Source organism: Mauremys mutica, chromosome 8 (assembly GCF_020497125.1).
Source record: "Mauremys mutica isolate MM-2020 ecotype Southern chromosome 8, ASM2049712v1, whole genome shotgun sequence".
Taxonomy (NCBI): Eukaryota; Metazoa; Chordata; order Testudines; family Geoemydidae; genus Mauremys; species Mauremys mutica.
This window is the reverse complement of record NC_059079.1, coordinates 11,691,002-11,716,810: the sequence shown is the minus strand read 5'-3', so window position 1 is coordinate 11,716,810 and position 25,809 is coordinate 11,691,002. Positions and strand designations below refer to the sequence as shown.

Here is a 25,809-nt window from a genome sequence, read left to right as displayed (position 1 = left end):
GAGGTCTTGGACAGGGCCGGCTCCAGCTTCTTTGCCGCCCCAAGCGGCAAAGGGGAAAAAAAAAAGCCACAATCAGCGGCACTTTGGCGGCTGCTCTACCGCGCCGCTTCATTCTTCGGTGGCAAGTCTTTCCCTCTGAGGGACTCGTCGCCAAAGACCCGGACATGCCGCCCCAAGCACCTGCTGGCTGCGCTGGTACCTGGAGCCGGCCCTGGTCATGGATCCCATATCAGCCTTACTGAAAATACAGGAGCAGGGGGCACTAGCCCAAAAAGCCCAGCGGCAGCAATGGGAAGCTGCCTAAGCTGTGGAAGATAGCCAGGCCCCTACAGATATGCAGAGCCAGATTCTCCAGCGCAGCAGCCCAAGTGGTTGTTCCAGATGACAGCATCCTGCTATGCACTAATAGCTGTTTGCTGTGTTTGGTTTGGCAGCTAGTGTTTTACCTATTTTACAGCCACTTCTCTGGAGTCCACCTTTTTTCATTGTTCATTAACATGCATTGCAAAACTTTGCTATTATTACCGCAGTGTGAAACTGAAAGGTATTTTCAGTAGTTTAAACATTGATTTTTAGCGCTAGAATTTCAAATCAAACTAGTCAGTTATGGCATTGAAACATCTAGCTAGGTCTGCTTGGGTCTTATTTCTTTATCTCATGCGTTTGTGCTTTGCTTCTCTCATAACGCCTGGTGGCAGTTTTCTTGTAGACAATAATATCTGAAAAGATTAATTAGAAAAACATTATGGATTAAGTAGTTGTTTCCTATATAGGGGCAGAACCGTAGCAAAACTCAATAAAAAACAAGAGCCCACACTGATGGATCTGTTAGTGATGCTTCTGTTCTTAGTGAGCTGTAAAATCAGCTCTTAATGCTTTGTAATGCATCATGCGCATTAAAGAAAATCATTAATAAGGAAAAAATTAAATGTACAATAAACTTGGGAAATGATCTCAAAAGCACTATGTCAAGGAGTGCAGGCTGGAAAAGCTATTGAAGATACTGCTTTATCAGAGATGATTCTTGGTCTAATGACTTGTCTGACAGCACAATCTCACTGTGACCTCTTATTATTTTACATGATTTTTTTTAAATGCCTGTCTGAGTGGTTTAAGGGTTATTACAATTTGACTTTGCGTTGCCCTGATGCCCTCAAAATGCAGAAGCAGAAGAGTGTGGGGTGGACTTTATAAATAACTATTAATCAATAGCCATCAAAGATCTCTGGTGGGAGGATAGAAAGTGTGTCCTTTGAAGAGCAGTCTGCAAAGACTTCTGTTTTGCATCCTCTTACAAGTGAGACTTATGATGGGCTTTAGAATCACCATTTCCCTCTCTTATGTTCATATCACTCTTCTCGTGTGTCTGCAGGTGTATAGGCCAGAGGTCATCTGCCTCATCTCCCAGCTGGCATCCAGGACAGAATCTGAGGATCGAGAACAAGAAATCTGACATGGTCCTCTTGCTGATGTGTAAGTTGCACTTATGTATTGCATGGTTCTCTCATGTAAAATGGTGTGTTTTGTGACTCTGAATTGCCAGTGGACTGTGTGTAACATTAGTGTCGGTTGGGAGACCTATGCAAGCCACAGGCACCATTCATAGACCTCCAGTTTCTTGATGAGTCACTATAGCCTCAGCAGAGCACCCCAAGGCATCCTTGCAGCTGTACCAGTAGAGTGTTGCAGCTGTTCCTTCCCTTTTGGGCTACAGTGGCACACAGCCCTCACGATGCATTGCTGAATCTCCTGCATTATTCTGTGAGTTGTGTGTAGACTGGAGAAGGCCTGGTTGCCACAAGGCTCATAATGGCCATAGCAGCTGGGTTAGGGTTGCCAACTTTCTAATTGCACAAAACTGAACGCCTCTGCCCCTTCACCGAGGCCCCTGGCCTTTTAATGCCAACCGGAGCCGCCAGGGTCCCTTTTTGACTAGGCATTCCGGTCGAAAACCAGACGCCTGGCAACCCTAGCTGGGGTTCAAGTTAGGGCAGCCGTCAAATCTGTTCTAGTCAGCAATGAGTGCTGAACTAGCCCCTGGCAGACACAGGCTGGAGGGTGGTTTGAGCTGGCTGTCCTTTGTCCTTCCAGTGGAAAAGGGAGAAGCAGACCCCAGATTGCAACATGCACTTCCTGAGCAGTTAGGGTTGCCGGGCGTCCAGTTTTCGACCGGAACACCTGGTCAAAAAGGGACCCTGGTGGCTCTGGTTGGCACCGGCGACCGGGCTGTTAAAAGTCCAGATGACGGCGCAGTGGGGGTCTGGGGTCTGGCTGCCCTGGCTCTGCACTGCTTCCAGAAGCAGCCATCAGGTCCCTGCGGCCCCTAAGCCCTGGGGCAGCCAGGGACTGGGAGGCTCTGTGCTGTCTCCATCCCGAGTACTGGCTCTGCAGCTCCCATTGGCCGGAAACTACAACCAATGGGAGCTGTGGCAGGGGGGTGCCTGCAGGCACGAAGTCAGCCCACACTGTGCAAAGCCATCTGGCCGCCCATTTGCCTAGCAGCCAAGGGACCTGGTGACCACTTCCTTGGAGCTGCAGTAAGAGCCGCTGGAACCCTGCCCCCCACACCTGCAGCCCAACCCCCTGGCCCAGGCTGGAGCACCCTCCTGCATTCCAAACCCCTCATCCCCAGCTGGAGCCCCCTCCTGCACCCCAAATCCCTCATTGCAGGCCCCACCCCAGAGCTTGTACCCCCAGCCCAGAGCCCATACCCCCTCCCGGACCCCAGCCCAGTGGAAGTGAGTGAGGGTGAGGAAGAGTGAGCAATGGATGGAGCAAGTGGGAGCGGGGCCTGAGAGAAGGGGCGGGGCATGGACAGGGCCTTGGAGAAGGGGCAGGGCAGGGTTGTTCTGTTTTGTGTGATTAGAAAGTTGGCAACCCTATGAGCAGTCTGCAAGGAGTCGGTCAGAAGAGGTTTGTTGCATCTTTGTTATTCCCTGGTCAAACTTTCAGCCCTCTTCCCTCTCCTCTTTCCATACAAGTTCAATTTCTCCTACGTAAGCAGTTCCATGTTCGCATTTTTTAAATGATCCTATTATCTATAAAGAGAGTTGGTATCAAATCCTACTGTGTGGTCAAGATGATGCTTTAAGTGGCCTATGCTTTCTAAAACATACAGGGATGAATCATTTTTATAGCAGTGATAATGGGCCAAAGTATGATGCCCTTATCTGAGTAACACCTTACTCCTCGAGCAGTCCCACTGAGATCACGTTGTCCCTGAGGAGTAAGCTACTACTCAGTTTGAGTAAAGGTATTTGAATCTGGCTGAAAGTGATTTGGGTCTTAGCAGAATGAAGATCTGGATTCAGTTTCCAAAGAGGTGGGGTCGGTGTGTGTGTAGGCATGCATGCCGTATTATTTTCATTGTGGTATGTTAGATGTATGAAGCAGTTGTGTATGTTAGGCCTTGGCTACCTTTTTGCTCCATTGTAGCTACACTGGTGTTACTGTACCCAGGCAAAAAGTCAGTGTCAACATACTGTCCAGGTGTAAAAAGTGACTTGCATCAATGTGAATTATCCTGAGTTGAAACAGAGCTAAATTACAGTGGGGCAAGTTACCTTTTACACTGATGCAGCAAGTCTGTGTTCAGGGTACGTGTACACTAGATCTATCGTCCAGTTTTAATTTGAGTTACTAACACTTAATTCAAGTTAACAGGTACAATTGTAAATGCTAGTCTAGACACTCAGCAAATATTTGTGGTGTATCCTATGGTTCACTTTACGGTTGCAAATAATTAATATTAATGTAATGGAGATGCAACCTGCAGAAAAAGATACTTGGGATTAGTGGAAAGGTACCAATTATGGACCTGATATAAGGTCCATTAAAGTCAATGGGAGTTACTTAAAATTATGTATTCTAGAGGGCAAATGCTTTCCAAAGAATAACAGTACAAAAGTCATGATTTTGTTTCCAACAAGTTATATCACTCTTGTGTCAGTAGATGGAGCTCCGGGGTAAATAATTCTAGTCCTGAATCACTAGTCAGATAAACATACAGCTGTTTAGAGAAGATATTAATTACAAGAGTACAATTATATCCTTAAATAATCACTAGGGATTTATGCACTTAAAAATTATATTCTATAGGCATAATGCTAGAGATGGGTCTCTTGTATCTAGTCCACCCCTGCAGGTATGTAGAGTACATTTTCCTAGTGTTTTAAATAACCCAAGTGCTGTTGCTTCCACCACTTCCTTTGAGAGGCTAGTCAACAGCTTATTACATCTCACTATCAAAAATTTGTTCCTAATAATTTTCCCTTTCTTAATTTCATACTATTACTTCTAGTTATACCCCCTTGTCCCACCATAAATGATTCCTCCGTATTGTTCAGGTATTTGTAGGTTATCATGCCTGCCTTTACTCACCTTTTTCAGACTATGGTGTACAGTATATTTAGGTCTTTCATCTTTCTTCATAACTCAATCCCTCTAGCATTATGATGCTTTTTGTTACTCTTCAGATAGTCCCCTCCACTTTTTACTATCCCCACTAATATATATTAAATCATTGTTTAAAATTTGGGAAGAGGGGAATACTGAGTTTGATAGAGGAAGGACTTGGAATAAAATCCATATAACTCCAAAATTAGCACCAAGAATTTTCCTAAAAAATAAAAGTTCATGTAGTAGTTTCAGAATTCTGCTGGAACTGTTTTCCTTTAAAGTACATGCAGTCTTAATGTAATCTACCAAAAAAAAGACAGATGTTAAAGAACTATCATCTTCTCTGTTTTTGAAGGAATATCAGGGTTGGAAGGGACCTCAGAAGATCATCTAGTCCAACCCCCTGCTCAAAGCAGGGCCAATCCCCAGACAGATTTTTGCCCCAGATCCCTAACTGGCCCCCCTTGAGGATTGAACTCACAACCCTGGATGTAGCAGGCCAATGCGCAAACCACTGAGTTATCCCTTGCTTCTTCTGATAAGTTTATAATGACATACTGTGCCAGAGACAAGATGTGGTTTTTGAAGCCCTTAATAAAATGGCCGATGTGGGGATAAGAATAATAACTTGTGTTGGAAAATTATACCTTGGAAATAACTGTTCAGATAGATGAGTACTAATTAGAAGTCCCACACTAAGAAGAGGATCCCCTATGAGTTTCCTCTTTGTGATGTTTGTAATATCCTTTTGTGTGAATTGTAAGGGGTTATTCTATAGTAGCTACTCCTGGGTGGATTCTGTGCCTAAAAATTCTTCATACAAAATTTAAAAATTCTGCAAATTTTGTCAAAATAACACTGCATAATCACATCAGTTTCAATTATTTTGATTACCTGTCAGCAAGTATGTCTGTAACAATACAGAGGCACAAAAAAATTCCCCCAGGAGTAGAGAGTTAAAGAAACCCCAATGACAAACGCTTTGCTGCTTCTCTACCCCCTCCCCTGTGTCCAGCCAGGGGGCCAGAGTACACTCACACCCTCCACCCAGAGGCCAGCTGCACCCCTGCCCTCCCAGTCCAGACACGGCTAGACCCTACCCTTCTAGAACTCAGGGATCCAGCTGGAGAAACAGCCTGATGCTGGGTTTTTGCACAGAGTTTCTTTCATGCCACTGCTTCCACTGCCTCCTTCCTTCAGGGCATGTGGGGCGGAGCTGCAGCAGGTTCTGGAAACTCTCCAGTTTCCTTTACCCCCCCGCCCCCCAGCAATGTCTGTTTGTGAGCTGGGCTCTGCCAGGCCCAGTGGCCCCTAGTGGTGGCCAACATCTCTGCAGCCCATTTCAGGGGGCAGTGGCGGGAGGAAATTTTGCATGCCCAACCTTAATTTCTGCAAAATTCTGCATTGTGCAATGATGCTGAATTCCCCCAGGAGTAACTAACATGCTGCTAGGCCCATCTGTTTACCCAGACTTTTGAAGAGAAAGGGGCATAAGGGCTGAACCTGTGGAAGAGCTGGGGAATTGTTGAGGTCCAATTTCATCTTGGGGTTATTTCTTGGCTTATTGTGGGGAGAAGCTGCTGATTTTTGTCTTGTCTGATGAACTGATGCAATTCCCATGAAGGCAATGCAACTATACTGACTTAGGCCAGGGGAGGGAGGGGTGTGTGTGTGTGTGTGTGTCCTGACCCAGTGTGACTAGAACTAAGAAATAGGTGCTCTTTGATACTTTAAATTTTTCTTTTAAACCTGGGGATACCATCACTACATCTTGCTTTATGGGCTTTCAGATAGAGGCTAACAAACTATTAAAGGTGAGAACAAGGTGACTCAGGCTGTATGAGTCAATGGCTGGGATGCTGGAATGGGGTTTAGGTGACCTCAGGTCCATTCCCACCTTTGCTGCTGAGTCTCTGTGTGGCCTTGAACAGGTCACTTCCTAGTTATGCTTCAAGTTTGCCTTTCTATAAGATCAGGGTAATGAAACCCATCTTTGTGAGCTCTGTAAATGGATGTGCAAAGTATTTTATGGGGAGCAGGTTTCATTATAAATGGCACTTGTAAAAGGAGCTATTGGGCCTGAATTCTGATCCAACAACCAATGACGAGATGATACGGCTTTTCCCACAAGAAGTGTGCCATGGTTTGTGGGGATGTATCTTCCTCACACAGGCTCCTACTCAGTGGGGCGGCAGCCACTACTGCAGGTGATGGGAGGGAGTAGCACATCTGCATCTCTGTGCTCTGAGAGGACATGTTGCCCTAAAGATCTGATATAATGCCCGCTGGAGGAATGTAGTGGGAATCCTTCCATTGACTTCAGTGGCTCTTGGACCAGGCTGGATGCATGGAGGATTGGTTGCGCGCCTTGCTGCAGAGATTTGGCACCGTGATCACTGATGTGCCGGGGTTGCAGCATCTCCCTGCGGGGTCTATGCTGCTTTGATTTCCCTTCAGCTTCTAGGCTAAATGTACAAGAAACTTGCACACAAAGTTCTCATGGGTGCCATGGGCTGTGAACCCACCCAATATCCATGGGCTGCCAGACTATGGCAGGCTACATTAGTGAATGGCAAAACTCCTATTGACATCTATGGGAGCAAGAGCAGGCTCCTTACAAAATAAATTCATCAACTGGAAAGAGGCTGTCTCCTAATTGTACTGCCATGTATTGTTTTGATTTAATTTTAAAACAGCCTTTCTCTATGTAACTGATCTCCAGGATCTCCTGTAACTCTGACTCTGACAGCAGAAACTCAAATAGGCTTTGCAATTGGCTGTTGATGTGGCAGAAATCCCTTGTACTGCAGCACAGTATCACCACTAAAACTTGCCCCTCTGGGTACCCTGAAGGAGTGATGGATCTGCTGGGAATAATGCAAAACATATTTCGGTTGTCTTTAGTTTAAAAAGATTAAAGTAGCAATAGCAACCTCAGTGCATAGTCATTCAGTCCCCAGCCAATGCTATCTCTGGAGCTAAAGGTCCTCTACTATCCCAGCTGGTTTTCGATCCCCAGAAAGTACTCTGGGTCTTGATTGTTATCACTCAGTTATTAAGTGTAGCATCTGAAATTCAGGCAAGACCTGAAATAAGGGCTTTTCAATTAAACTACTTAGCTGAAATACATTTAGTGGCTGGAATTTCCATCTGTCCAAGTCCTTTGATCTTTTGTTAAAGAAGGAAAAAAAATAGATACAGACAACTAATTAAGTTTATGTAGAGGAATCATTGATACTTGGTAGGAAAACCCTGTGAAACTCTGTCAAAAGAAAAAATGAATAATAGGCTAGTACAGCTGGAAATTAATTTATCTACCGATCTGCCAGAATTGACCCTAAGATCAGAGAAAATTAATCCCAGAGACAGCTACTTGGAACCCTGTCCTCAGAGAGAGAGAGAGAGAGAGAGAGAGAGAGAGAGAAATATTGTCTCTGTAAAGGGTTTCCTTGCATTCCTGTGAGCTGACTCTAACCGCCTGCAATAGAGCCGTTGGATGAGAGTGATGTCAAAAAGTTTTTTAACAAAGGGAATAAAACAGTGGATGTACCGACCAGGCATCTGTGACTTGTCCCTGTACTCCTGGCAAAATCACCCAAGCAGTACATATTTATTATTATAACCAATAGCGTAGGAAAATCCTGAGATGTGCATTTTTATCACTGCAACACCAGCTCCCAAGTCAAATTTTATTCTGAATTTTAAACAAGCTGTTACAGGCAACAATGTCAAAAGCAACTTTGGGATCTACAGATGCAACCAGAGTGTTTTTGGGGGAGCCAGGAATTACATTAAGTTAGTGTATCAGCAGGGGGATCTCCCAAAGAATACATAGAGACAGATTTAGGTTTAACCTGAGAAAAGGGCTATTGAGTATAGATGCTAGAGGGCAAAGTATGTTGTGCTGGCCCCGGAAGAAAATTCCAGTTTGTCCCATATCTTTTCCTCCCTGTCTTACAACAAAGAATCCACATGGACACTTACGGCTCCTGCAGCCAGAAAGCAAAGGATGCAAAAAGATCAATCAGTCCAAGCTAGCATAAAGGAATCATCCCATCCATTTAATACTCAGTCTGTTTGTATCCCTTGGCTGGAAGTTGTGGAAGCTTTGATCAGTTCCCCTACTATCATCATCCAGTATCTGATGTTTGGAAAGAGTCCAAAGGAATTAGTCTCATTTTCTTTCTTTCTCACTTTCCTATGAGTGATCTCCCAGTTCCTGCTTTCCTCTCTAAGTGCTTGCTGGCCTAAGCTTTAGCCAGAATGTCAAGGCAAACGTTAGTGGTCTGAGAAGACCCATAGTCCTGGGAGATTTTTTTGTGTGGATAGAAGGCTGTTAAAGAAATATTATACACAGTGCAATGAATGCTTTAGGAAATGCTCCACTTCAGAGCAAAGCATCAAAAAGGCGCAGGATGGTCTCTGTTACTTTAAATGCATATGGGTTTAAGCTCACAAAATGCCCAAATAAATTTGTTAGTCTCTAAGATGCCACAAGGACTCCTCATTGTTTTTGCTGATACAGACTAACATAACTACCACTCTGAAACCTGTTTAAATGCATGGATTCTCTAGTAACCTACCTTAAATCTCTTTGGGCTAAAGAGATGCCTTATGTTTAGAGATAGCAGGACAATTCTCAGCTGGTGGAAATCAGCATAGATTCATTGACGTCACATGAAGACATGGCCTGCCAGTGCATCCCCTTCAGCCCAGTGCCAGGCAAGGAAGTGTAGACTCTACTCCTGTAGTCAAAAGGGGAGGAGGTCTGGCAAGCCCCCTTCTGGGACTGTGGAACTCTGCCAACCGTGACATTTTTCTCTGGAGGAAAACAAACATTTAACTGTAAGTGTATTTGAAATTGGTTCAATAAAAGATACCACATTATCCGCCTTATTCACAAAATAACTATGAATGCTGTGCAAGGCTGCTGCCCCGATCATGAATCTCCATCCCATTTCACACTGCAAAGAACTGAGTAAAATTTTACAGTTCTGGCAAAAAAAAAAAATCTGCATGAAGCGAAAAGAAACAGCCCCCAGAATTTTTGCCAAGCTGTAGCTTGGTGGAGTAATTATTATGAAACAGCTAGTGAATAGCTTTGTTCCTTTGGGGTCATGACAACAAGTCAGACAGACTCTGGGGCTATAAATCATTAATATAAAATCCATGATTTAAAAAATACCTCCCCGAATTGGCTCCCTAGGTAGGAATCTGGTTGTAAAGGCTGATTTGCTTACATTCATAATCAGAAAACGGTCATTCAAGCTGTGTTTTACTGGGTGATATTGCACTTCAAATGTACCAAAGACCAATTAAGCATTTTGCATGCAGCTAAGCTAAAGAGAATGAATACTCCATATAAAAATGCTTTATGCAGTACCCAAGGGAAAAAAGGCCCATGTACTGCTTGTTCCTTTAAAGAATCCAGCTGGGTGATTTACAGGACCTCCCTAAAATAGAGCTCTACAAAGAAGAGAGCACAGCAGTTGTAAATCTGGGTGGCAGTAAAGGAGATCAGACACTGAAAAAATTGGTGCCTAGTCTAATTTTGTGCTGTTAGTCACAGTGGACTAACTGCTCAGTGGGCTTCCACCAGAGGTGGAATTTGCCCAAGAACTTTATTTAGAAGAACTTGCATGAGCAAACATGTGCCAGAGAGACCTCTGAAGTGGTGGGAAATATAACCCATCCCCAAGGTCTAAATATGGGAATGGAGGCTCCTCTGACTCGCTATTAGCTTCATAGTTTAGTGGATCTCTCCTAGGAAGCTTTGTGGCCAATTTGTAACCCAAACCCTGCATTTCTAGTGTTAGGGTTTACCCTTACCACTCCTTGCCAAGGGGTGGGGAGGGAAGAAAAAACTAAAACAACCCCCACAATAAAGAAAACTCATGGTTCATAATCCTAGCAGAATATAAGCTTAGCCCCAACCTTGCTATGAGATGACAATAAATTGCATTATTTTTAAGGAACAGCATTCCAAATCCATTAAAGATTTCCATATAGCCTCCCTGAAGTCCTCTTTCTTTCTTGTTCTCTAGAGGAGCCACCTGGGACTTGCATGCAAACCATTCTGCTTTAACTAGAGCAGACTTTTCCGTCCAGTGTCTTAATCTAGCAATCTTCATGTCATTAACTCAATTATCAACCAAATATTCCACCATCAGTCCAACTGGGCTAATCCTCTATACTTTAAGATTAAAAAAGAATGAGTGAGGAAAACCCTTTGTCTGTCAAGAGAAGCCTTTGTTGCCAGGTATTTTAGAGCATCTCACTCATGAGACCTGATGGCTTATCTCCTGTGGAAGACACTGTGATATTAGATCCATGGTTCTTGTTGACTTTACTTTCATGTATGGTGGGGAACACTAGGGAAAAACAGGAAGATGAAATAATTACACATTTTGAAATAAATGAAAACAGACCTCCCCAAGAAGCAACGTTAAGTGCCTAGGAGAGTCTGTAGCAAAGTTTTGCAGCAACAATGTGCTCACTTCCACAAGCTTTATCTTCTCGTTCTGTCAGTTCACTCTTGTCCCATAGATGTAAGAAGTTGCAGATTCACAAACTTTGTATATGCACCAACCATTCCATTTAATGCTATGTAGCAGATGGCCCCGCAGATGGAGCAGGTATGAGAACTGCAAAATGAACCTCCAGGAAAAGGCAGCTTACCCTTTTCCAAGAAAAGAATGCTAGAGAACTTGTGGTACTGAATAGAGAGGGGAGGGAAAAAAAAAAGATTGCAGTGCCCTGATCAGTGATTGCAGAGCCCTGGTTGTCCGGGAAATGCATGCAACCCTTGCTAAGAGATTGTAGGTCTTTGCCCCCCTCTAGTGGTTGGCTCAGAGATGTGGCCTGTGAATCTGCTACTGCTTATACACTTTCTAGGTCCAGGGACAAATTTTCAAGGACATCTAGGTGCCTAAAGATTCTGGTAAACACCTAGTGGAATTTTCAAATGTGCCTAGGCAGGTTAGGTGCCAAACTCCCATTGAAATCAATCAAGCCTAACCTGCTTAGGTGTGTGTTTAAAAATTCCAGTAGGTGTTTATCTACCTCCTTAGGTACCTAAATACCTTTTAAAATGTGGCTCATAGGCCTGGTCTACACTAGGGGATGGGGTCGATGTAAGATACGCAACTTCAGCTACGTGAATAGCGTAGCTGAAGTCAAAGTATCTTATTTTGACTTGCCTCCTGTCCTCACGGCGCAGGATCGACCGCCGCGGCTCCCCCTGTTGACTCCGCTACCACTGCTCGCTCTGGTGCAGTTCCGGAGTCGACGGGAGCGCGTTCGGGGATCGCTATATCACGTCTAGATGAGACGCGATATATCGATTTCCCCGCTCCGGCGGGTAGTGTAGACATACCCTTAGAGGTTCTTGCTTTAAGCACTACAAGTCCCAAGGTGGCCTAAGTGGGATCAGTTATACCAAGCTGATAAATGTAGTCATCAGGGAAATGTATTGTACACATAGACATATGTATATAGGGCTAGGATCATCTCTGCTGCCTTGTGCAAAGCAGCCTCAAACCAGCCTAACTAACCAGGTACATTCAGTTCATGGCTGCTGTGTGTCACCAGAGCATCACAAAGTAGCCCATGTACTGGTGAATCCAGCCCATGAACTGCATGGGTGTGTGCAAGCAAGTTGATATTACTATTATGCTCTCCTGCATGGTTCTCGGGGAGAAAATCGCTCCCTGAGAGGTGGCCTTCAGCAAATTTCCTAAGAATTATTCCATTTTCTTCCCACAATAATGGAAGAAAGCAGTTCAGGGATCTGCGGGGTTTGGGAGCTGAAGAGCCAAGGGTCCCTTGGAGACACTAGTTTCAGAGCCCCCCGCCTTCCCTCCTTCTGTCTCGCAGCTCCCTGGCAGGGGAGCTCCATAGAAGTCCCTGAACTGACAGCTGCCCAGAATCCCCTCCTTTTAACTTAAGTGGTACTTTTGTCCTGGAAAGTCAAAATTTTGATCTTCAACCCAGTTATTTTTTTTATTATGCTCTGAAACACAGACTGCAGTCATCTGATACTGACTTGCTTGTCTTCTTGTACCTAAACATGGCACAGCAGGTGGGAGAGGAACGTAGTTTCAGCCATTACCACCTTGTTTCTGGATGTCTAGGATGCTGCTGCTTTATAAAAACTCCTTAAGGCAAATCCAATTATCTTACTTTCAATTATTAGCTCATCATTGCAGACTGTTATTAAACTATTGTACATCTCTCCTAAAGCATCCAGAGGTATCATGGTACGAGACGGTGTTCTATAAATGGAGGTTGTTACTTTCCAGTGCAAAGTGGAATTAAGAAAATCTGCCCCACCTCCCCCCTGCAGCTTACTTGATATATGGTAGATTGCTTATCTGAACAAGTGTACGAGGAAAGAAAATGAACCATGGTTCCTAGCACTGAGGACATGGATTACCTTAATTTTGCAGATAGTTCACTATTGACAGGTTTCAGAGTAGCAGCCGTGTTAGTCTGTATCTGCAAAAACGAACAGGAGTACTTGTGGCACCTTAAAGACTAACAAATTTATTTTAGCATGAGCTTTCGTGAGCTGCAGCTCACTTCTTCGGATGCATAGAATGGAACACACTCCTGTCTGTGTGTTCCATTCTATGCATCCGAAGAAGTGAGCTGCAGCTCACGAAAGCTCATGCTAAAATAAATTCGTTAGTCTTTAAGGTGCCACAAGTACTCCTGTTCTTTTTGCAGTTCACTATTGAGTGCATCAAGAGCAGAGGTTTTGCAGCAGAAAGAGTGTCACACAACTGGGACAGAACTCAAATAAGATGAGTGACTGTGACAGTCCAGTAGTTAACGCTTAAAAAAAAATAAACCTTGTGCAGTGTTTTAACCACTGGTGGAATGTATACCAAAGAGAGAGAACATTATCAATGGGAAAACAGAAAGACCACTCAGATGCCATGGATATGCCAGGAAATGGGAGTTGAACAATTTGCCCACACCATATATAATTATTTGTTAATTTACAACACTCAAGAAAAACTATGCTGGCCATCTTGCGATCCAGGAATCAGTTGTTCTTATATGTATTTTAAGGATTTGAAGGAGGAGAGGGAAGTGATATTGCAAACCAGCTCAGAAAGGACTGTATGAATGTTTTGTAATAATAGCCCAAGAGCCAAATTGCTTTGTTATGCCATTTACCTACGGAAATCAATGATGTTGCACTGATGTAAGTGAGAGCATAATCTTGCTTGTGCTGTGAAGAAGCCTCTCACATTGCAAAGGAAAAGCTACTTGTCAAGAATGGCATCATTAGAATATAGGATGCAAATTAGGAAAATGTGGGTGCCTGAATCAGGGTGTCCAATTCTTGATTGTGTTACCCTAATATCTGTTTTAAGAGTCTGAGTGCCAGTTTAAGCACGTAGAAGTGGAATCGGCTGCCCAGACATAGGCATCTGACAATTGGGTTCATACACTAGCACAAGCTCTATATATATGGAGACCATCAACATGTCTCAGTAACAGACTCAAAGGGCCAGGGCAGAGTTTTCCCATGAGAGGGCAGAGGGAAAGGTGTGAGGGTAACCTGTGCAGTGTTGCCTGCTGTGCACACAGATGTATTAGAATTTCATTTTTATTCGAAAACTAGTTTATGTATTCGCAGGAGTGGCGCCAGGGTTTTTGGCGCCCCAGGCGGGGGTCCTTCTGCGCTCCCGGACGTTGGCAGCAATTCTGCGGCGGGGGGGTCCTTCCGCGCTCCCAGACGTTGGCGGCAATTCTGCGGCGGGGAGGTCCTTCCGCACTCCCGGTCATTGGCGGCAATTCTGCGGCGGGGGGGTCCTTCCGCACTCCCAGTCATTGGCGGCAATTCTGCGGCGGGGGGGTCCTTCCGCGCTCCCGGTCTTCGGGGCACTTTGGCGGCGGGTCCCGGAGCAAGTGAAGGACCCGCCGCAGAATTGCCCCGAAGACCCGGAGCACGGAAGGACCCCCCCCGTCACCGAATTGCCATCCCCCCCCAAATCCTGGTGCCCTAGGCAACCGCCTAGGTCGCCTAAATGGAAGTGCCGGCCCTGTGTATTCGTCAGAAGAATGGATGCCAAAAAGCCTAGACTGTAACAAATCAGTTACGTTTTAGGCTGCCTCCCTACACCCTAAACTGTGCTGTGCCTCACGTGCTGAGGAAGACAGACAGGTGTTTGGTAATCCAGACCCCTTCAGGTGCAGCTGTTATGAGGGGATAACTGAATTTCTGCTGACATATACTAACTAGCCCTCCATTACCTAGCAGGGTTTCCCTGCTGAATGTGACAGGAATATTTGTGTTTCTGCTAAGACACTATTTGAGGCTCCCCACAATTCAGAACAGCTGTGCTAAACAAAGAGAGAGGTTTGTGCAAAATGCAAGGCAATACGAGGATAAGTGAAAACAAAGCTGACTGGACTGGTAGTGGGGTATATAAATCAGTTCTAGTGTTCTAGAGTGAGCCGCACTAAGGCCTCGATCGAAAGCCTGCTGAAGTCCATGGGAGTCCGTCCATTGAATCCAATGGACTTTCAATTGGGCCCAAAGCAAGAACACTGAGATTTAAGGTTAGTGATGCTTCTTTTACTCAACTTATTTTGCTTAGGCAATACAGGGCTCTGAGAACTGTGTGTGAGTCTCTATCATCATACAGTAATACCTAGGCAGACTGGGATGAGTTATTAACTGAGTGGCACTCCTGGCTCTAACTTTTTTTTCTTTTGTTGGTATAAACTTTATCCTGCTCTCACATCAGTTTTACACTGACTTCTGTGGAGTTACTCCTGATTTACATCAGAGTAAGGGCATGTCTACATGGCAAGTTACTGTACTGAAAGCCAGGACTGCATTATGGCAATAATGCAAAGCCAGGATGCATCCGTTTGCTGCGCAGTAACATCCTATATGGACACTGCTACAGCACAATGAATATCCGTGGGGTGTACTGTAGCTGTGTCAACACTGGATATTTGGGCATGGCAACATGGTGTGCTGTACATCCTATCTTGCAGCACAGTAACTTGCTGTGTAGATAAGCCCTAAAGAAGCTTAGAATTGGATTCTGGGGAACAGCGAGAAGGGAGGGAGTCTCTTTATTAGGAGCCAGAAACTAATGTTCTATTTTAAATTTGTGTAGAGGATTGAATGTGTTTTTTGAGAAGAGTAAGGCCTATTTGAGCAGTCTTTGTCTAACAGGGTAGTGTGTTAGACTAGTAAGTAAAGTGAAATGACATTAAAGTAGGTGGAAGCGCTGGAGTAGTAATTAAAATAGACCCTTTAATAAATAAATTTACAGTGTCCAGGGTGTGTTTTATTTTTACACTTTCCATTGGGAATGCTAAGATCCAGAGTGGCAGTGGTTGAGTACCTCCTTTTTCAGCGAGGGGAATAAATCCTGCACTTACAAAGGATGGACTGACTGGAAGTCTCAGTTGTATTTCTTCCATCTCTACTTACTATGATCCTAACTGGTAAATTGATACATGCCGTGGTCTGTGGGCAGACCCTTCTCCTGCAGACTATACCAGTGGTGGCCAAACGTACTCTCCAAACCGCATACGAGAGTCTTCAGATGTTCAAGAGTCGGGGTGCACCTGCCCAGGCTCCCCTGTGGGAAGGGGAGTCTCAAGGCTCCAGCCCCCTGGGAGGCATTCCCGGGGACTCTAGCCTCACTCCTGCTGGAGCCCCGACAGATGTGCCCAGCGTGGCTGAAGCCCCAAAGATCCCCCTCCCTGCTGTGCAGAAGCCCCAAGATTCCCCCCGCCCCCCAGTCTGGTAGGCAGAGAGTGGGTTGGGGAGTGTGGGGGGGCTTTGCCAGCCACACTTTAACTGTAAAAGAAACGTATGCAGCTCATGAGCCACAATTTGGCCACCCTGAATTATACTATTGCCTGTTAAATAAAGAATTAAGTATGAATGTCTGTAGAGGAGGAACCAACCGCCTGATTATATTTTCCCAAGCAGAGTATATTTATGCCAAGAGTAAATTTTTCTTTCACTGAAGATATGGCACTATTATAAACCCATATAGGAGTGTTAAGTGAGTACTTACTGGAACAGAAATCCAGCAGTTAGGTCACCTGGGTTCTATTGCTTACCTGCTGTATGACCTTGGGTAAATCTCTGAGCTCTTTTGTGTCTCAAGTTTACATGTCTATAAAATGGAGATAAGAATATTTACCGGTACTTGTTTCACAGGGGTGCTCTGAAGCTTAATTGTATACATTTTTACAGAGAGAGAGAGAGAGAGAGAGAGATGTAGAGAGAATTGGAGATTTCCTTCCAGCTGTGATCTTATGATGAACTGATAAATTGATCAATGAGGAGTAAAACAGATGTAAGGTGCAAAGCTGTATATGCTACAAAGCATCTGTTATGATATCATTTGAAGCTGGATTTGGTTGCATTTTGCACAGTGGAACCTGAAAAAGTTGTTGACATTCTGTTATAATTACTTCAGCAGCAGCTAGTCAACATTCTGACTTTTTTTAACAAGCAATATTTTTGTGGGGTAAAAGAATCCATCAAAAGTATGAGTCACAAGGAAGGAAGATGTGAGACTGGGACTCAGGAAAGCTGGGTCCATTCAGAAGCACCAGAATGGGAGGCATGGCCACCCACCCCACTTTTAAATGTGGGAGGGTATGCCCTTCCATTCTACCTGCTGTAAGAGCAAGTGATGGGGAGGGGTGGAGAGGAGCAAACAGGGGGAAGGGCAGTGCTGGGGCTGGACCTCAGAGGGAAGGGGTGGCGCAGGGGTGGAGCTTTGGGGGGAAAAGGCGGCATGGGGGCGGTGCCACAGTTTGGGTGCTTGTGTGCCCCACCCCCCTTCAAGGCACTTCCACCACTCCTGGGTCCAGTTCCTACTTCTGCTACAGACTTCTTGTGTGACCTGGAGCAAATCACTTCAGGCCAAAATGTGGAATCTTTACTCAAATATGTGAGTGATTACACACAGCAGTAACCCTGTTCACTCCATTTTGCCTCAGTTCCCAGTCTGTAAAATGGAGCTAATACTTCCTTTCTCTGCCCCATTTATTTAGATTGTAAATTCTTCAATTTAGGGACTGCCTTTTACTATATGTATGTACACTGCGGGCCCTGATCTCAACTGAGAACTCTAGATGTTACTGTAATAACAACAGTGACCAGCTCATTTTAGCCTGCTAGAACCTGTTAGAATTCAGCTGCCAGGATAATAGGAAGGGGCTACTTTCATTAAGGCTGATTTGCAGTCAGGAGAGTTACCAGGGATCCATCTCTACTCCTCAAAGTTAGAACAGTTCTCTGTTTTACTAGTGCCATTTCATTGCTCTGCTTCAGGTTTCTATTATCTATGGTGGTTGAGCTCTCCAGGGGTGTGTTATATATATTGGTCATCTTAATTAACATCATGTTGGAAACTAAGGCTGAATTTGCAAATGTGATTGCGACAAGGTTGTCTTCAAAACCCCTTATTAGCATGCAGAAGCCAGTTGATGCAAGCAAATATAGTGCTATTGCATTTCTGTAATGTGCACATGCGTTTCTAAAATGGTCTGTTTCCTTCACTAATGAAATTTTGATCACTAGTACTGAACTGATTTTGAATATAAATTAGACACCTAAATCTATCCAACTTTAGTTATGTGAAAGCCAAATAAATCTCCTATTTTAAAATACTATTTTTGTCTAATATTTTAAAAATGAAAGTCTGCTCCCAGTTAGTCCTTCATGCTAACTAATGCCTTTCAGGGGATGTAAAAACACAATTAAAATAACAGAATCATTTAGGTCTGAAAAGTAATTGCCTGGGCTCAAACAAGCATTTGTAAATGAAAATGAAGCTTTTAACGCTTTAGATGTGGTTGAGATGTACCAAATGGGACATAAAAATTCCCGTCTAAGCAGTTACTCTCCATTATCCGCACAGGGAGTAAACTATCGGGTAGATTGTTTGGGCTAACCAAATAGATATAGATACAGAAACAGATGGAGATGGGGTCTACAGACCCCAACCAGGGGCTGGGAGGAAAAAATTCAATACTCCCTTCCTGGGAAGGGAAAATTCCACAAGTGTGTGTCCCAGCCTCAGGGTAGGTGGGATGAGCCAGCTGTGATGAATATTGGTTGTCCCTGGCATGCTATTAGCATGTTGTGCTCAAAGAGATCCCAGGTATCGGGCTTGAGAAGCCAAATCCACCTTTCTGGGGGATGAGGTCAGAAAGGAGTGAAATGTTAGTTGGAAACAAGATTTCAAAGCCATCCTGTTTGATAAAGTTAATTTAGGAGCCAGGCTGAGGGAAGCCTGAGTGAGCTCAGTTCAAGCTACTGCCTGTGAGAGGTTTGTGGTTGGCTGTTTACTTGGTTTGGTGATTCTCTGAAAAGCCTGGTTATAGCAGTCAACTAGATCTCAAGACCCTGAAGTAAGTCATACAGGTGACTGTAGCTCATCTTACCTGTCATTCATTATATATAAAGGGCCCAGTACTTGGCGTAGATTCACTGAGATCAATGATGCAACACCAAGATACCCCAGCAGAAGATCTGCCCTGAAATACATATACTTCCATAACTAACGTGTTACAAAAACAACTAAGTCAAAGTAATCTTAACATTGAGAAACCCCATCAGATGGCAAAGGAGGATATCTGCATTTTCTAAATGGGAAAAATGCTTTGGTACATTATAGAAATGCTATAGTAAACCAATGAAATTCTAACTCTTTCTATGTACATCTGAGAAGAAGTGAGAGTTCTTATCAGAGAGATGTAGAACATCAAACCTTGCATTGGTTCCCTTTTCCCAGTACCTGAAATATACAGCTTCCCTCTGCACCATCAGTCATAAATGTGAGGGATCAGTAGTTTGTGTGTGAGAGAGAGAGAGAGAGTACAGAACCACATGCAGAAACTTTTCCTTATTTATCAGTCCTTTTATCTAACAAATCCTTTATTTCAATCATCTCTCTCTTGCAAAGATTTATTCAGCCAGTGCACATTACCTTGTAGCCAACATTTCAATCCTTCAGATTTGTAACTGCAAACTTAGGTTTATACATAATTTGACTTTGGGGAAGAGAGTCTCTGCTATGAGAATACCAGTGCTTATCTAGAGAGCTCCCAACTTCACCTCCTTTTAAGAGCTGTTTACTTCAACAGCAAATCTGTTATGTGGCATGAGTTGGTGTTTGTTCATATTCAGTAGCTGCTGTATGTTTGCTTTGTACAATAAAACGCCTGCACAGCACATTAATAGAGTGCACATTCAAATCACCTTTACTTAAATATTTGATAGGTATAGATATCTCTATGTTTAACAAATCAAATAGCAATGTTTTCCTAGAGGAAAAGCAGCATGCAATGAATAATATAATAATCAGTAGAAAAGCATGTAAAAAGTTCAGAATCACTTGGCAATACCAATTTAAAAGACAGTACATTATCTGTAGTGCACTATCACAACCAGCTGCTGAAGTAACATTTCTTTGGGATGTAGCTGTAGACTGCATCCTGCAATCTTTATGGCAGCATTATACTTACAATATATAAATTATAAATATGATAATAATAGCACCAAAAGGGTAATAGGGGCTTTCCAAACCACTCCTAGTCCCAAGAGCTTACATAGGTTAGATGGACCATTGGTCTGACCCAGTATGGCCATTCTTATGGTCTTATGTGAACAGTTTAGATCAAGATTATCAAAAGTGACTAGTGAATGTAGGTGCTTCAGTTTTTGGGAGCCCAATTTGAGACCGCTTAAAGGGGCCTGTTTTTTACAAAGTGCTGAGCACCTAAAGTAGCTGAAGTTGGGCACTAAATATTGAGGCTTCCAAAATCACTAGTCATCTCAATAATCTTGGCCACAGCTCTAAGTCTGTGGTATACAGGGGCGGCTCTAGCGATTTCGCCGCCCCAAGCACGGCGGCACGCAGTGGGGGGGGCGCTCTGCCAGTCGCCGGTCCCGCGGCTCCGGTGGACCTCCTGCAGACGTGCCTGCGGAGGGTCCGCTGGTCCCGCGGCTCCGGCGGACCTCCCACAGGCACGCCTGCAGATGCTCCACCAAAGCCGCAGGACCAGCGGCCCCTCCGCAGGCACGCCTGCGGGAGGTCCGCCGGAGCCGCCTGCTGCCCTCCCGGCGACCGACAGAGCGCCCTCCGTGGCATGCTGCCCCAAGCACGCGCTTGGCGTGCTGGGGTCTGGAGCCGGCCCTGGTGGTATACACTGCCACAGACCTCTATTGCTAAGTGAACAGTATGTATTCTGTGTTCTGAGACCTCCAGCGTTCCCTTCAGATTTATTTTAACATTCAATCATGAAGTTATAGTAAAAGGAATCCTCTTTTTCTTTTGGATACCACAGAAATCTGCTCACATGCACATAAGGATGTGCAGTTGACCAATCAGTGATCAACATCTGTCTCTCAAGACTCTTGACATGACAAGTAGTTATAAATCATATGGGATAGATTACAATTAATGCTAACTTGCTTATCTTCACTGTCATCCCAAATCTTCATCAGATTTATGAGTAGCTGTTAGTACCAATTATACTGGAGGATGTCTCTCTGACCTCACATCATCATTTTATCCACATGAGCACCCACAGGAAGCTGAACAAAATGGTCTTGACAAGGATTCTTCTTCACTGGCCACTTATTGGCGCATGTATTAGACCTGAGCGTCCTCTCAGTTACATCTCTGTAAAAGAAGAGGAACACCATTAAATCAATGGAGTTGTTGGGATGTAAAATTAGTTTGACATCAGCATCAGGCTGACTGTACCTTAAAGAATAGAAATGTATATTTTCCCTGTACATCTGCTCAGACTTCACATCCTGATGATTAGTTAAATAATGAGATTTTATGCTCTGCAATCAAGAACACATTGCACAGCTTGATTATCAAATAAGTCCTGTTTTGCTGTGATGTCAGGTTTTTCACCATGAGTTCTTTCTTCTGACTTGCATCAGATTTCACCTAAATGTCTCACGACTCAACATGCAACAATTAAAAATACTTTTGCAATTTAAATACAAATCATTTGTGGGGTGGGCTGGTAATATGGCTGGCTTCTGATGCTCTTTGTGGGGCTTCAGTGCTGTCTAATTTTCTAGTATTTTATGACAAGATATTTCCTATTTTATTCTACTTTCACTGTGTGGTCAGAGGGGAAATTTAAGAAGACAATTTACTCACCCCTCTTCAGAGGGCCCAGCATAAGATCTGTGTACCACTTAAGCCCTATTTAGGACTTAAGAAGAATATAATTGGTGCATAGACTTTGTGCTGGCCCTCTGAAGAGAGGTGAATTTCACTCAGTATGCTTATGTGTATCTATGTGATTATCTTTGAAGATAATAAATATAAGAATTATAAGCATATGCAGGACTATTTGAAAAACAACTTCGTAATGGAAAAACATTTGTCCTTGCACTGCAAGTGTTCAGTGCTTTCTTTTTATGATACAGGTCTCGTCATCTACTAAACATATTCTTTATTCCCTCTTTGCATTCAGAAAAGCAGCTTCATCATTCAAGGTTTCCTTTGAGCTTACTCCTCCTCTTGATCAGATTGTGTGGTGTTGTATACTGTAGCACCCTCATAAATTAATTAATTGGCAATCATGAGCCTGATCCTGTATTCCTTACAGCCCCAGCTTTCAGCGTTAAGTGTGGTTGTTGCGGGGCATGTAGAATTGGGCCTATCAGGTAAGATAGGAGAAGGAATACACCAAAAAGCAGCAAAACTGAGCTGTTGATCAACCAACCTGGTTTTATTCCTTTGTCACAGTGAAGGAAGGAAAGTGCAGGCCAAACAGAGATATTGGTGACAGGTTTGTTTCCTGCTGTTCAGACAAAGCAAAGTTCTGTTTTTGTCCAGAAAACCTTGCTACTTGGATGAGAATCTAAATACCAGCAAGGTTTTTCAGTTCACCATCCCTAGTTTCTTGTTTTTGTTTTTTTATATATATTATATTCACCTGGGGTAGAGTTCACCCCTGTGCAGATGACCAACTCAAGGCCTGTGCACCTTTAAGTTTTACTTGAGCTTTATTTTGGTGGGACTTGAGTGGGGGTTGACCCACCAGTGTGAGTGTCACTTATAGAGCACCTACCATAATGCATATTTCTAATTCACTGAGTAGTCACATTCACTTTTTTGTTGCTACCTGGGCCCTGGTGCTATTCACCTATCTCCAAAGAGGAAGAAAATCAAATGCTGTAGCCCTTACTCTTGCAAAACTCCCACTGACTGATTTCTGTTTGGGGAATATTTTTCTGCCTGTGCAGTGATAAAAATTCCAAACTAATCTAAAACAGAAAAAGGTGAGAGTGTGGACTCTCATTGTTGGCGTGATACTTTATAAAACTGCTGAATACATTTTTTTTCCTTTTCAGATGGCTCCCATTGAAACAATATCTCTAAATGAAAACAGATGTGGGGGAAAACAATAAGTAGGTAGATGTGTATTGTAACACTTTGGCTTCTGAGTCTTTGTCATGCTTGCTAAAAGATTAGCTGCTATTTACATTTACTGTACTATTGTGTCCTATTCCTCTCACCTCTGCTGAAAACAGATTTCGTTTGGAGACCATATAAAATCCTAAATAGAAACGCTTTGATAAAATAAAGCAGACATTATTGTGATCTATAAACATGAAAGATGCCCTTAGGAGGACCCTTAAACATATTTCCTCCTCATAACGAATGGTTTACAGATAATAGTTTTTCAGGTCATTGACGTCTACTGTGACAAAATGCTGTCGCTCAGAACGAGACTGGAATGAAACTCTCTGGCAGAGAGGAGTTGCTCAACACGGCAGGGACAGAATGGGCCTAGCCTGTCAAAGACAACAAAGAAACCTGTTCAGTGATTTAGTTTAATACTTTATTACCTACGTGTTGTAAAAAACAGAGGAAAGGGCTCGCTCTATTCAGCTTCCCTGAGCCTTATTCTACAGAGATTTCTCTTCAAATTTATATGGAATTTTTAGTTCTGTGTTTTGAAAGCACAATAGGGTAGCTTGGTTTGGGGGTTTGTTTGTTTTTTTTTTTAAACAGGAGAAAATTAAAATGTTCTAGGAAATTTCATGTAGTTGGCAACTGTCACGTTTTGTGCAATCCAGACCAATGAGGAGTTGTCGCAACTTGCCCTGTAACCCCAACTGTTTTAAATGCTCCCCATATGGGATGCTCAAGATCAGCAACAAGCATGCACTTTGTGTCGGTTTGCTTTCCAGTACTCTGATTTCAGCAGTTTTCCATTTGCAGCAGCAGAGTCCCTGGTTTCCACCAGCTTTGGTTACATTTGGCAAGTTGACTCAAACACACAGCTCCAGTCCTGAATTTTCCCATAGCCATGTGCTCTGCAATGTCCATGCTTTCCTGGACCACGCAGAGGAATAATAAGGTTCATTTGCTCCTTTTAAAGAGTTAGTAGCCGGCATCTTGCCATGTTAACTGGAGTTAACAATCATTTCAAGTCAAACACAGCATTGGTTTGACTTAAACTTATTTTACTTTTAAATCTATTAATAAAAGGAGATAGGAATTTGTGAGTTCAGGTATCAAGGATGAAGTTAGAAATGGTTACAAGCAAATCAAAATGAAAAAAATGCTTTCTAGTGAGTAGGATTTACCCTGAACCAAGATGGTAGTTTTGGTAAGATTCTTACCACAACTCCTTCCAACAAGATGGCTGACCTCCCCCTTGGACAGGATCTCCCACAAAGTCCAGGGTGCTCAGTTCCTTGGTCTTCTTAAGTGAAAGATAACGCAGGGTTCTTTATCCCTCTCTTTCAAATACTTTCTTCTGAAAGTTACCCACCCAAAAAAAAGTTCAGTCAAGCTATTAGGAAGGAGCCATGGCATCTGGTGGTGAAGAAGTTCCATGCTGGTGTTTGTTGTAATGCAAATTGATCTGTTCCTGCCTCCTCAGTTTCAAATGAACAGCCTCCTGACCTGTGATTGCCAGTCAACACTGATGACACCTGGCTGGAAGTGTTGGTTTGGCCTTTGTCTGGGAGAAACCTGTTTTCCCCACTCCTCGGACTTGTTTGGGAAACACGTGTTAGTTCCACATTTCCTTCACATTTGCATGGTTCCCTTGGTGATCACTGTACATACACTATGGCTGGCCAGATTGTTAATGATCAGTGTGCTGTTAGTTTTCAAATATTACATGACACACATCAGATAGAGTTTGGCATTAATGAATTAGGGTACACTGAATGGGTCAGGCTAGGTGAAATTCACTACCAGATACCAATAAGCCCTTTGCCTTCTTGCAGTGGGATGCTATTAGGGTCACAGCATCCTTTCCCCCTATATTGTCTTTATGCACACATCTCTGGATGTGTTTTGTTTGAGGGAGAGAGAAAGTGAGCAAGTGACTTCATGTAGCATCCTTAATGAAAATAGCATATCTTCCTCATAATAATTCTTTGTGCAGCTAAACTCCCTTTCATCCAGGATTTTCAGTGTCCTTCACAAATACTTCATAATTAAAGAATTATTCCACCCCAAATCCCTATGAGGTAGGGAAATCTTACCGCCTTTTTATAAACAGGAAGAGTGAGGCACAGACAGATCGAGGGACTTGCCCATGTTTCTAAAGCCAGGCCGGGTGTGCTTTGTCTCCTCCCTTTTCTCATCCAGCAACTTATCTCACCTCCAACTCCCCCCTTATGATTTTCTATAAAGCCTTTCAGTAATGATCTCTCCTAGATACCTCCACTATTTTGAGCTTCCACCTTCACCTGGTAGGGTCTCTATCAGAACTGTAAGTGCTTTGGGACAGTAATTGTGTTTGTTTGTTTATTTATTTTTTTACAAGAACAGACAGTGGCCAAGCACAATGTCAGCACTCAACATAAAATAATAAAACAGTCAGTGAGAGATCTTGAAAAAGAGCCCAGAATCAGGGCCGTCCCTAGCTATTCTGGGGTCGTACGCAGCCCCCCTGCAGGGGGGAGGGTGTGTGTGAGGCCCCAGGCCTCTGTGGGGGGGCTGTTCCCAGGCCTCCAAGGGGGGGCAGGGGGGAACCACTTATGAGCGTCGTGGCTGGGGCCACCGCTACCGGTGAATGCAGGCCCAGCCATGCTGCAGAGCTCAGGAATGGGGACGGGGCTGGGGCAGGGGCCGAGCCCCAAATTTCTTGGTGCCCTATGCAGCTGTGTCCTTTGTGTGTGGGTAAGGACGGCCCTGCCCAGAAGCTCTAGCTTCCTGTTTCCTGCTCTAATCAGAAAACCACACTCTCCCCTTTCAAAATACTGGGGACCTGTAGTTACATGTTTTGCTTTTCAAATATAACAAGTAACTCATGCATCCACCATTTTGTATTTTCAGTGCCATTGGCCAGTTTCATCTTTTTCGCTATTTAGTTTGGGACCATTGACGTAAGAGATGATTGAGTCCTTTG

At 43.8% G+C, this 25,809-nt stretch overlaps 1 protein-coding gene across 7 annotated transcripts in view; it reads left to right on the top strand.

Moving 5' to 3' along the window:
• LRP8 (LDL receptor related protein 8) overlaps positions 1 to 25,809 on the top strand; it is a 440,430-nt gene that overhangs the window by 81,952 nt on the left and 332,669 nt on the right. For all 7 annotated transcript variants that reach the window (XM_045026527.1, XM_045026529.1, XM_045026532.1 and 4 more), the window contains one exon: positions 1,373 to 1,473. The gene's annotated coding sequence lies outside the window, so the exon portion shown is untranslated. The remainder of the gene's footprint in view (positions 1 to 1,372; positions 1,474 to 25,809) is intronic.